Source organism: Macadamia integrifolia, chromosome 12 (assembly GCF_013358625.1).
Source record: "Macadamia integrifolia cultivar HAES 741 chromosome 12, SCU_Mint_v3, whole genome shotgun sequence".
Classification (NCBI taxonomy): Eukaryota; Viridiplantae; Streptophyta; class Magnoliopsida; order Proteales; family Proteaceae; genus Macadamia; species Macadamia integrifolia.
The window spans coordinates 21920237-21930023 of record NC_056568.1 but is presented as its reverse complement, the minus strand read 5'-3'; positions in this window follow the sequence as shown (position 1 = coordinate 21930023).

The following is a 9787-nucleotide window of genomic DNA, read 5'->3' as shown; positions in this document are numbered from 1 at the left end:
TTTTTTTTTTTTTTGCCCTCTGATTATAATTTCAAGCAGTACATAATGAGTATGGTAAATTAAGTAATAGATGTACTCTCTCTCAAACTTATAAGCAAGTGTGATCTAATGGTTTCCAATTTTTTTTTTTTTAAATTAATTGTTGTAGAAACAGAATCGGTTCTATTAAGTACATATTAATAGAAATAAAAAAAAAATTCCAACCATTTATATGCCCCTGTGTGCGCTTTCAGCTCTCTCATAGTGTCCTCCTTCCTTGCTTTGATATTTTCTCCTTGTTAACCATGTGGCCCTCTATATACGAAACGTGAGGCACTTCCTTCTATTGGCATGGTGTGAGAGATGTCAATACACACAAGTAGCATGTAGATTTCTCCACGTTGTTTAATAAGCCTCATCAAAAACTATGTAAATTGTAATAACAACTACTTACACGTAACATGGTGAAAGTTGAATTTTTTAGGTGTCGCATTTTGTGCCTTTCTTATAAAGAAGAGAAGCGAGATGACTGCATAGGTTTCCATCATCCACGGGGTGTGAGACCCATTTCTAATACGTGAGACCCACACCCTATTAATGGTGGATCCCATATGGTATCATTCCCATATGGCAAGAGAATCTCGACTCTATATGTATTGGCAGGGTTTGTTGATTTTGGATCCGCTGCATGTATGTTCACCTGGGCATACATATGAGCATCTAACATGTACATGTCCATTTTGCTTCTTATGTATACCTCTCTTCACCTTTTTAATGGTAGAAAATGGGACATGTTGGATCCTTACATGTACGTCCAAGTGAACGTACGTACAATGGATTCCATGTGTGTGGATGAGGACTGATCCATCTTCACACGAGATAGCGATATGATGAGTCAACGAGAGAGAGAGAGAGAGAGAGAGAGAGAGAGAGAGTTGACATTCTTGTTATTCCAAATGCTGAAAGCAAAGGGATTTAAAGATAGAAGGGTGACACTGTGAAGGAATTTATAGAATTATACGGTTGCCTGCTACTTTTGTAACCAAGAAGTTTGGTATATCCAAAATGTGGTTTCTCAATGAATTATTGACTACAAAACGTTCTTTAAGTTGGAAATCCTGATCATGTAAGTGGCAATACAAAGTCAAACATGGCATGGCATGGCCTTTTGAGTTTGAGAGAACCGAAACCAACCAAGTTGGGGTCAGATGCTTTCTTAGTTGATCAGGTCCTTGTGCATTTGCAACATCCCTTTCAACTAATGTCAAACCTCCTCTTTTATTTTCATTTCCAAAACCCTCAATAAATAGGAGTTCCCTAACACCCAGCATTATCATTCACTAGCATTGGTTTGCAGTGATAGAAGGAAACGAAATGGGAAGTTGGTTATGTGATCCAGAGGAGGAGAGGTCTTACATGAAGATAAGAGCCTTGTTTGGTAGCCAAGGATGACTTGCCTATGTCCTCCCAAGACTGAAGGGTCTTCTTACACTCCGCCTCCACCCCTCACCCCTCACCTTGTGTTGTTCATATATAGCAAGTTTCCTCGGCTAACTTGACTGGCTCTTTTATTTCATGTTAGACCTACTTTTCTTCGTCCACAAATGATGAAATGTCTTCAAAGGAGGCAAGTGACTCATTGAGAGCGGCAAGTAAATTGATAGTCTTATTGTATTAGTAAATGGATTTTTCACTGTGTAACCAGAGCTGGTTACATTGAGCATTAATTTCACCCTGCCAAATCTTCCTCCTGCGTAAAAATAGTGATCGTCTTCTAGCATTTGGGTTCTAGCGTAGGTCCAAGGAAGGTTGTTAGTTTGACCCTCCTACCCCCAGCCTTGTTGAAATATAGCAATAGTAAGTTGGTAATTAGTAATAATAAATGTAGCCTAGTGACCCATTTGCTAGTCCCTCATGGGTCCATTGTCTAACCCCTTAGTGGGTAACAAAAACAAGAAATATATATATATATATATATATATATTTCTAAATTAATGCATGTATATCCAAGCATAAAGGAAACATTCAAAATAACACAGCCTAGTTCAACTAGAATCATATCCACTTGTCTTAGACACAAGCCCATAATTTCATGGTCTTTTTTCAGTTGATGTTGTTTTTTTTTTTATGGATGGCTTCCATATACACAATTGGGTTTGTGTTGGGATACCAATATGATGGATGATAAGAATGGCTCATCATCATCATCATCATCATCATCATCATTATTATTATTTTTTTTTTTTATTATTATTTTTTATTATTATTATTATTATTAGAAATTACTGCATCTCCTTTCAAAATTGTTGAACAAACTGACCCACATAGAAAATTAATTGAACAATTAAATTTTACAAATTTAAGTCTTCAAACTTTAGGCGACCAACTTTCCCGAGTTGAATGCCTTGTTCAACCAAAACCACGGTGGTGGTGAATTCAGTTTTTTAGTTTTTTCAATCACTCTTTTCTTTTTGTGTTTCCATTTTATTTCTTGTTTTGCACCGGTGTATGTACCTTTGGACTGTTGGGAGGAGCGGCAGAAGAGTGTAAGACCACGATTTTGCCCAACTTATGTTGGTGATAGCCCTTCACATAACTAGATCTAGGATGTTACCCTAAGTTTAAGATTCGGAGACTATGAATCGTCTCTCCTGCTCCATGTCGATGAGATCGGCTAGTGAGGCGAGCACAAGTTCTAATGTGCTCAACTATGATGAACAAATTACTGATTTAGATCAAAGACTTCAAAATTGGTCCGTCCCAAAATCTCACAACGAGAAGTTTATCTAAATGACTAGCAAACCCATTTTGAAACAATCAAAACGGTCGAACAAACTATAAACTTCACTCAAGATACCCATGAAATCACCCTTTTCGACCCTTGGTCTCTCCAAGACCTCAAATCTCGCAAATTTGATTATGTCTATATTGGTTTAGTCCAAGCAGCCATCAAACCCTTATACCGTGAAAGCTTCAATACATCATTGCTCTTGGCCTTGCGTGACTAAAGATTCATTGACTTCAATGATTCCCTTCTGGGTGCCATTGAAACTAGCCTCTGCTATGGTCCTGTCCATTTCAATGTTTACCCAAATATGTCCATAGCCCTCCAAGACCCAAATATTATTCATTCCCTTAAAATTAACCTCAAAACCCACGGATATCGGATGATGAATGGATCTATTCCGATTTCTATCATCCACTGTATAAAATTCAAAGCCATGAAGACTGTCAAACCCAGAGTTCTAAAACAATCCCCCAAAGGTTCTACCCTTTACCTTGAAACTGACTGTATTCAAGGTCAAACCATTTACCCAAAACTTGTTCAGTGGAAAGATATTTCTTTCTCTGCTGAATGGCAGCTGCAAACGACTGCCCCTCAACCTCAAATTTCAAATACCAACATACAGTCCATCTCTCAAGACTTAGATGGCCTTGTTACCCTTCGGTTTAACTAACAAAAACTCCCAAATGTCTACCAAAGTTCTCGGAAGTCATGCTCCAGTGCATCGACTTCTTCAAACTATTTTCCTTTTAATTCTCCCCCGCGAACTTCTCCAAACCTTTCTGGTTTAAACTCCGGACAAAACGTTATTCATGGTACCTACGAAACTTCGTCCTCTGTACCAGATATTACCCAACCTGACCAAATCAAAGTTTCTGTACCAGATATTACCCAACCTGACCAAAATCGACCACAATCTCCGACCCTCTCAGAAGTAGCTCCACCTTCTTCTGATCCTGCTGTCAGTATGCTTCAAATTAACAACGAATTCCAAATTGACAAACCTTTACTTAGTGCGGATTTTTAATCCCCAAAGAATAGCCAAAAAAGAAACTGGTTTTTCTCAACCTTTGATTTAAACCAACAAGCAGAAATCCAGACAAATTGATATATCCTTATGACACAACTTAAAACAAACACTTTCTTCTTTACTTATTTCGATATTTATGCCCAGGATAACAACATAGACTACCCTTGGCATAACCAAATATCCACTCAAACGGTCTCATACGAGAACTGGACCCTTAGTGCTGATCCAACTACCTCTGTTATCCATCCCCCGATCGATAGCATCAAACATAAATTTAAAAATATAGAAAGTACTGCATCTCCTTTCAAAACTGTTGAACAAACTGACCAGATAGAAAATTAATTGAACAATCAAATTTTACAAATTTAAGTCTTCAAACTTTAGGCGATCAACTTTCCCAAGTTGAATGCCTTGTTCAGCCAAAACCCTTTTCTTCACTTTCACCAACTCCTCTTCTTCCTTCAACCCCTCTTTTCAAACCTTACATCATACCACAAAAACAACAAGGCCAACTTAACAAATCATTTTTACTTGATCAAATTAACCATCGGCTCACGACTTTAGAAGCTCCCGACACACCAATTCCAAATCAATCAACTACTGAATCTGCTAATCGTTGGGTTAACACTCTTACAAAATATTCTTCGAGTTACTCATCTAGCTCTGACTCGGAGATCCCCCAGGTTAATTAAATTGGCCAAAGCTCAACCCAACACTCGATCTTTTCAAACCTCCAAATCGAAGCTAGAGGAACTGCTCCTCAGGCTTCTTACCAAAGTGGCATCATCTATGAATGGAACATAGATGGTTTATCTGAACATAACCTAATGAACAAACTCCAAGAAATGACTATGGTTAGTAACGCTCACCGTATCAAAAATACGACTGATAGTGTTGTGGCTACTTTGCTCATTTCTGGTTTTACCGATCAGCTTAAAGGATGGTGGGATTATGTTCTCACAGATAATCAGAAAACTAAAATCTTAACTGCCATCCACACTACCCCGGAAGGAACTCCCCTCCTTGACGCCGAAGGTGACCCTATTGAAGATGTTGTTAATACCCTTATTTTCAGTATCGTAAATTATTTCTTAGGAAACCCTTCTCGTCTCAAAGACCGTACTGCTGAACAATTTTCAAACCTTAGGTGTAAGAAATTATATGACTTCAAATGGTACAAAGACACTTTCCTTACCAAAGTCCTAACCAGACCTGACACCAACCTTCCCTGTTGGAAAGAAAAATTTCTCACAAGTCTTCCAACTTTTTTTTCAGAGAAAATCAAACATCGTCTTTGCAAAGAAAATGACGGGATTATCCCATATAATCAAATGACCTATGGTCAAATAATTAATCTGATTCATGAAGAATGATTAACTTTGTGTACTGACATTAGGCTATGAAAGCAAATTAACAAAAAAGCAAATTTTACAAACGAGAATTAGGTGGATTTTGCGAACAATTTGGCTTTGCTCATCTTAGACCTCCAACAAAAAATAAACCACATTCTTCTCGAAAACTTTTCAAAAAATTTCACAAATCAAAACATTATGCTTCTCACAAACCTTTCACTACTCCTGAATATTACCAAAAATCCCCCTCCAAACCAAAGCATAACAAGTATAAAAAGCCTTTTAAGGCATCTAAAACTCCAAACTCTAACCAAACTTCCCAATGATGCTTCAGATGCGGCAAACCCAGCCACATCGACAAATATTGTCATGTTTCCAAAAGAATAAACTCTTTACAAATTTCTAAACAAGATTAGTCCTAAATTTTAGCCCTTTTCCAAGACACCTCTTCTTCCTCATCTTCTAATGAACAAAATCACAATCTAAACCAAGTCAAAGCCTCTGAGCATTCTGTTTTTAGCTCTACTGATAATGACAACTTCCAAGCTTGTGCTTGTGATTCTTGCATTATTGGTTTAAGTTGTGAAGATTGTGCTTCCAAATCTGTCTGTATGTTGCGAACATCTCCACAAACAAATATTTTTGAATATATTGATAATTTAACAGACCACGAACAAAAAAAGGCATGTCTCAAACACCTTAAACAAAATATTATGGCTCAAACCTCTGTCCAACCTTACAACTTACAAACTATACTTCACAAATTCGAGAAACCACAAACCCTTTCAGTTCTTGACCATTCCTCCATAATCAAAACTCTTGAAACTACTAATACAATACTGCAGTATGAAATTAAAACTATTAAACATCAATTATCTCTCCTCTCACGCCTCCCAAATCAACAAGTCCCTTCCCCAAATTCTGAGCCTGTTTTAACAAAACCTTTCACAAATCCCTTTTCAAATGAGGAACTATTTTCTGGTTTTGTTAATATTATTTCCAGTCAAAACTAGTATATCGACATTACTCTTGTGGTCAATGCCTCCTTCAAACTTTCTACTATTGCCCTAGTTGACTCAAGTGCCCAACTCAACTGTATCAACGAAAGTGTCATTCCTACCCAGTACTATGAACGTACCAACCAACAGCTTACTACTGCAAATAGGTCTGGGTTGAATGTCCAATACAAATTATCAAATACCCACATTTGTCCCAAAGGATTTTGTCTTCCACAAACCTTTCTCCTTGCCAAAGATATTGACAAAACTATTATACTAGGTCAACCATTCCTTGGTATGATGAAATCTTTCAAGATCACCCAAGACTTCATAACTACAAAATTTCAAGGACAAAAAAATATTTTCCCATTTTTACATGCCCAAACTCCTATTTCCCAAACAATAGCCAAAAATAAGCAACTAAATTTTCTTCAAATTGAACTCGCCCACCAACAAATTCTTGATCAATTATCTCATTCCAAAACTATCCAACAAATAAACCAACTTCATTCAAAATTTGAGCATAATCTTTGCTCTGAGGTTCCTGATGCCTTTTGGCATCGTAAAAAACACATGGTTTCCCTGCCTTACGCCAAAGATTTCACAAACCTTCAAATCCCTACCAAAGCACGACCCACTCAAATGAACCAAACTCTCTTAGAAACTTGCAAATCTGAAATTAATGACCTTCTGGCCAAAAACCTTATTCGCCATAGTACTTCTCCTTGGAGTTGTACTGCCTTTTATGTTAACAAAGCCTCTAAAATCGAAAGAGGCACCCCTAGATTGGTCGTTAATTATAAACCTCTTAATGATGCCCTTCAATGGGTTCATTACCCCATTCTCAATCAAAAAGACATTTTACAAAGAATCTGTCAAGCAAAAACTTTCTCCAAATTTGACATGAAATCATGATTTTGACAGATCCAAATTCAAGAAAAAGACCGTTACAAAACTGCCTTCACTATCCCCTTTGGCCTCTATGAATGGAATGTCATGTCATTCGGCCTCAAAAATGCTCCTAACGAATTTCAAAAAATTATGAACGACATTTTTAACCCATATGGGCAATTTACAATTGTCTATATCGATGGCGTTCTAGTTTTTTCAGATTCAATTGAACAACACTTCAAACACCTCCGCCTATTTTATCAAACCATTAAAACAAATGGCCTCGTCCTTTCAAAACGTAAAATAGAATTTTTTTTCTCATCAAAGTTCGTTTTCTTGGACACTTGATCGAAAAGGGTACCTTAACCCCTATCGATCGTGCCCTTTCTTTTGATGATAAATTCTCCGACCAAATTTTGGACAAAACCCAACTACAATGATTCTTGGTAATCCTAAATTATGTTCGTGATTTTCTTCCCCAAATAAGCAAAATTTCCGAACCATTATATCTTCGGCTCAAGAAAAACCCAGTTCCTTGGTCCTCCACCCAAACTAGTGTTGTCCAAACTATCAAAAATCTAGTTAAAGAGATTCTTTGTCTTTTTATCCCTAATCCTGAGGTATTCAAAATAGTCAAGACTGATGCCTCTGACATTGGATATGGCGGAATCCTCAAACAAAGACTCCCTGATACTAACAAAGAACAATTAGTCCAATTTACCTCTGGTCTGTGGAACTTGGCCCAAAAGAATTATAGTACTATCAAAAAAGAAGTTCTATCCATAGTTCTTTGCATTCAAAAGTTTCAAAATGCATTATTAAACAAACCATTCTTAGTTCGCGTTGATTGTAGCACTGCAAAGTTTGTTTTACAAAATGATGTTTCCAACCTTGCCTCCAAACAAATCTTTTCCTGATGGCAAGCTTTACTTTCTATTTTTGAATTTCAAATTAAATATATTAAAGGAGAATCAAATTCCATCCCTGACTTCCTTACTCGTGAATTCCTACAGGGCTAAATTTCCAAAACCAACCTACTCAAAATGGCTCCTCCCAAAGAATCCACAGTCTCAAATTCCCTGGTTCGATCAAAAAATAGCTACGGCACCTCTACCCCCTCAAATCAATCCATTACCTAACAGCCGCACCTGGCTTCCTCAAACCTCCCTTATTCCCATGCCGTCATTCTTTCGACGGCTCCAACAAACAACGCTGGCTCCAGTCTCCAAAATACCCAAGCAAAGCCACTTTAAACCGCCCACAGAAAGATCAAAAGCCAATATTTTGAAAAACCTCTCAAAGAATACCTCTTCACCATTGAAGATGTCCTCCAAAATTATATTGAGTCTCCCCTCAACATTGCCCAAAGAATCTTCTTCCAAGGGTGGTACTTTTTTTCCCCCTCAGTAGCAAAAACCTAAGAATTCTATGTGTACATCCTTGTAGATACTGACTCTATCAGACTCAAACTCAATTTTGATAAAAATGACCCTTCATTGGTTACACATACAACTATAACCATCTGCAAAATTCTTTCCCTCAAAGATTGGAACAACCACCCCCTTACATCAAAGAACTTCTCAAACACCTATATTCCAGCAGGTTATACTTATTATGACTATCAGGAGGCTTGGTACAAAGCTTTCCTATTTCAAAACAAGACTAACCGACACTCCTGATTTTTCTGATTTGATTACAAATTTAACAATCAAACTCCCCTCTGGTTCGGACAGTGGTGGGATCAATATGGCCCCATGGCAGATATCCTCCCCTCTCAATTACACGAACCGCTCCAAATTTTCTCCCAACACTCCCAATCACAAACTCACCAACCTGATCTCCTGCGGTTCTTTCTCCATTACCGCTTAGCCTGGATCCGTTTCTGGGATTGTGAAATCACAAATTTCCAAATTGAAGAATGGGTCACCCTAGTTCTTTTTTGTGTTTTTCATGTCAAGTGGTTGGATAACTGTGACACCTCAAAATGTGATAAAGTAACCCTCATTCAAAGCCTTACTGGCCTCAAACCTGTCCCGGCCCTTCCGGCCTCATCAAAGTCAAGCATCAAAAGTGAGAAAGAGGTACTTCTGGCTCGCCTTGCTAAACTCAGCTCCGATTCAGATGATGAATCCAGCGATGGAGCCTATAGCCTTAGCTCTATCAAAGATTCCATGGCAGCCCATTGCCATACTCAACAAATGGCCCAAGATCCCTCTGATGATGAACCTCCCAGCTCTAAGGTTTCATCATCTACTAAATTCAAACCAATGGTTCGACGCTTCCGAAGAGCCACCTCCAGAACTTCGACCGAGAAATAATTTGGTTCTTAACGTCTGCCAAGACGGTTTAAAATTGGCTGACTGATGAGGTCAATAACTCATCTAGTCAGTTAACCACGGACAATCTCTATGAGGAAATGTGGTACTGTTACTATCCCTGGTTAAAGGATTGCCAAGCCAAAACCAGGCCCATCCAAATATGGTTTTCCCATCTAGATCAAACTAATACAGAAAATAGTGTCCTTGACACATGGAATGCCATGGTAAGATCTTAGAAAATTCTAAATCAACGACCAAGATCAACTCTAACTTTCGGCGCCTACAATGCTCCTCAAATGTAATTCATGTACACTGTGTTACATGAAATGTAATTTAAAATAGTGTCAAATGACATTCAAATTCTTCAAAAATCAAATGTAGTTCAAATGTAAAATGACTCCCTTATTCTATAAAAGGGTAATCCTTCTCTTCTC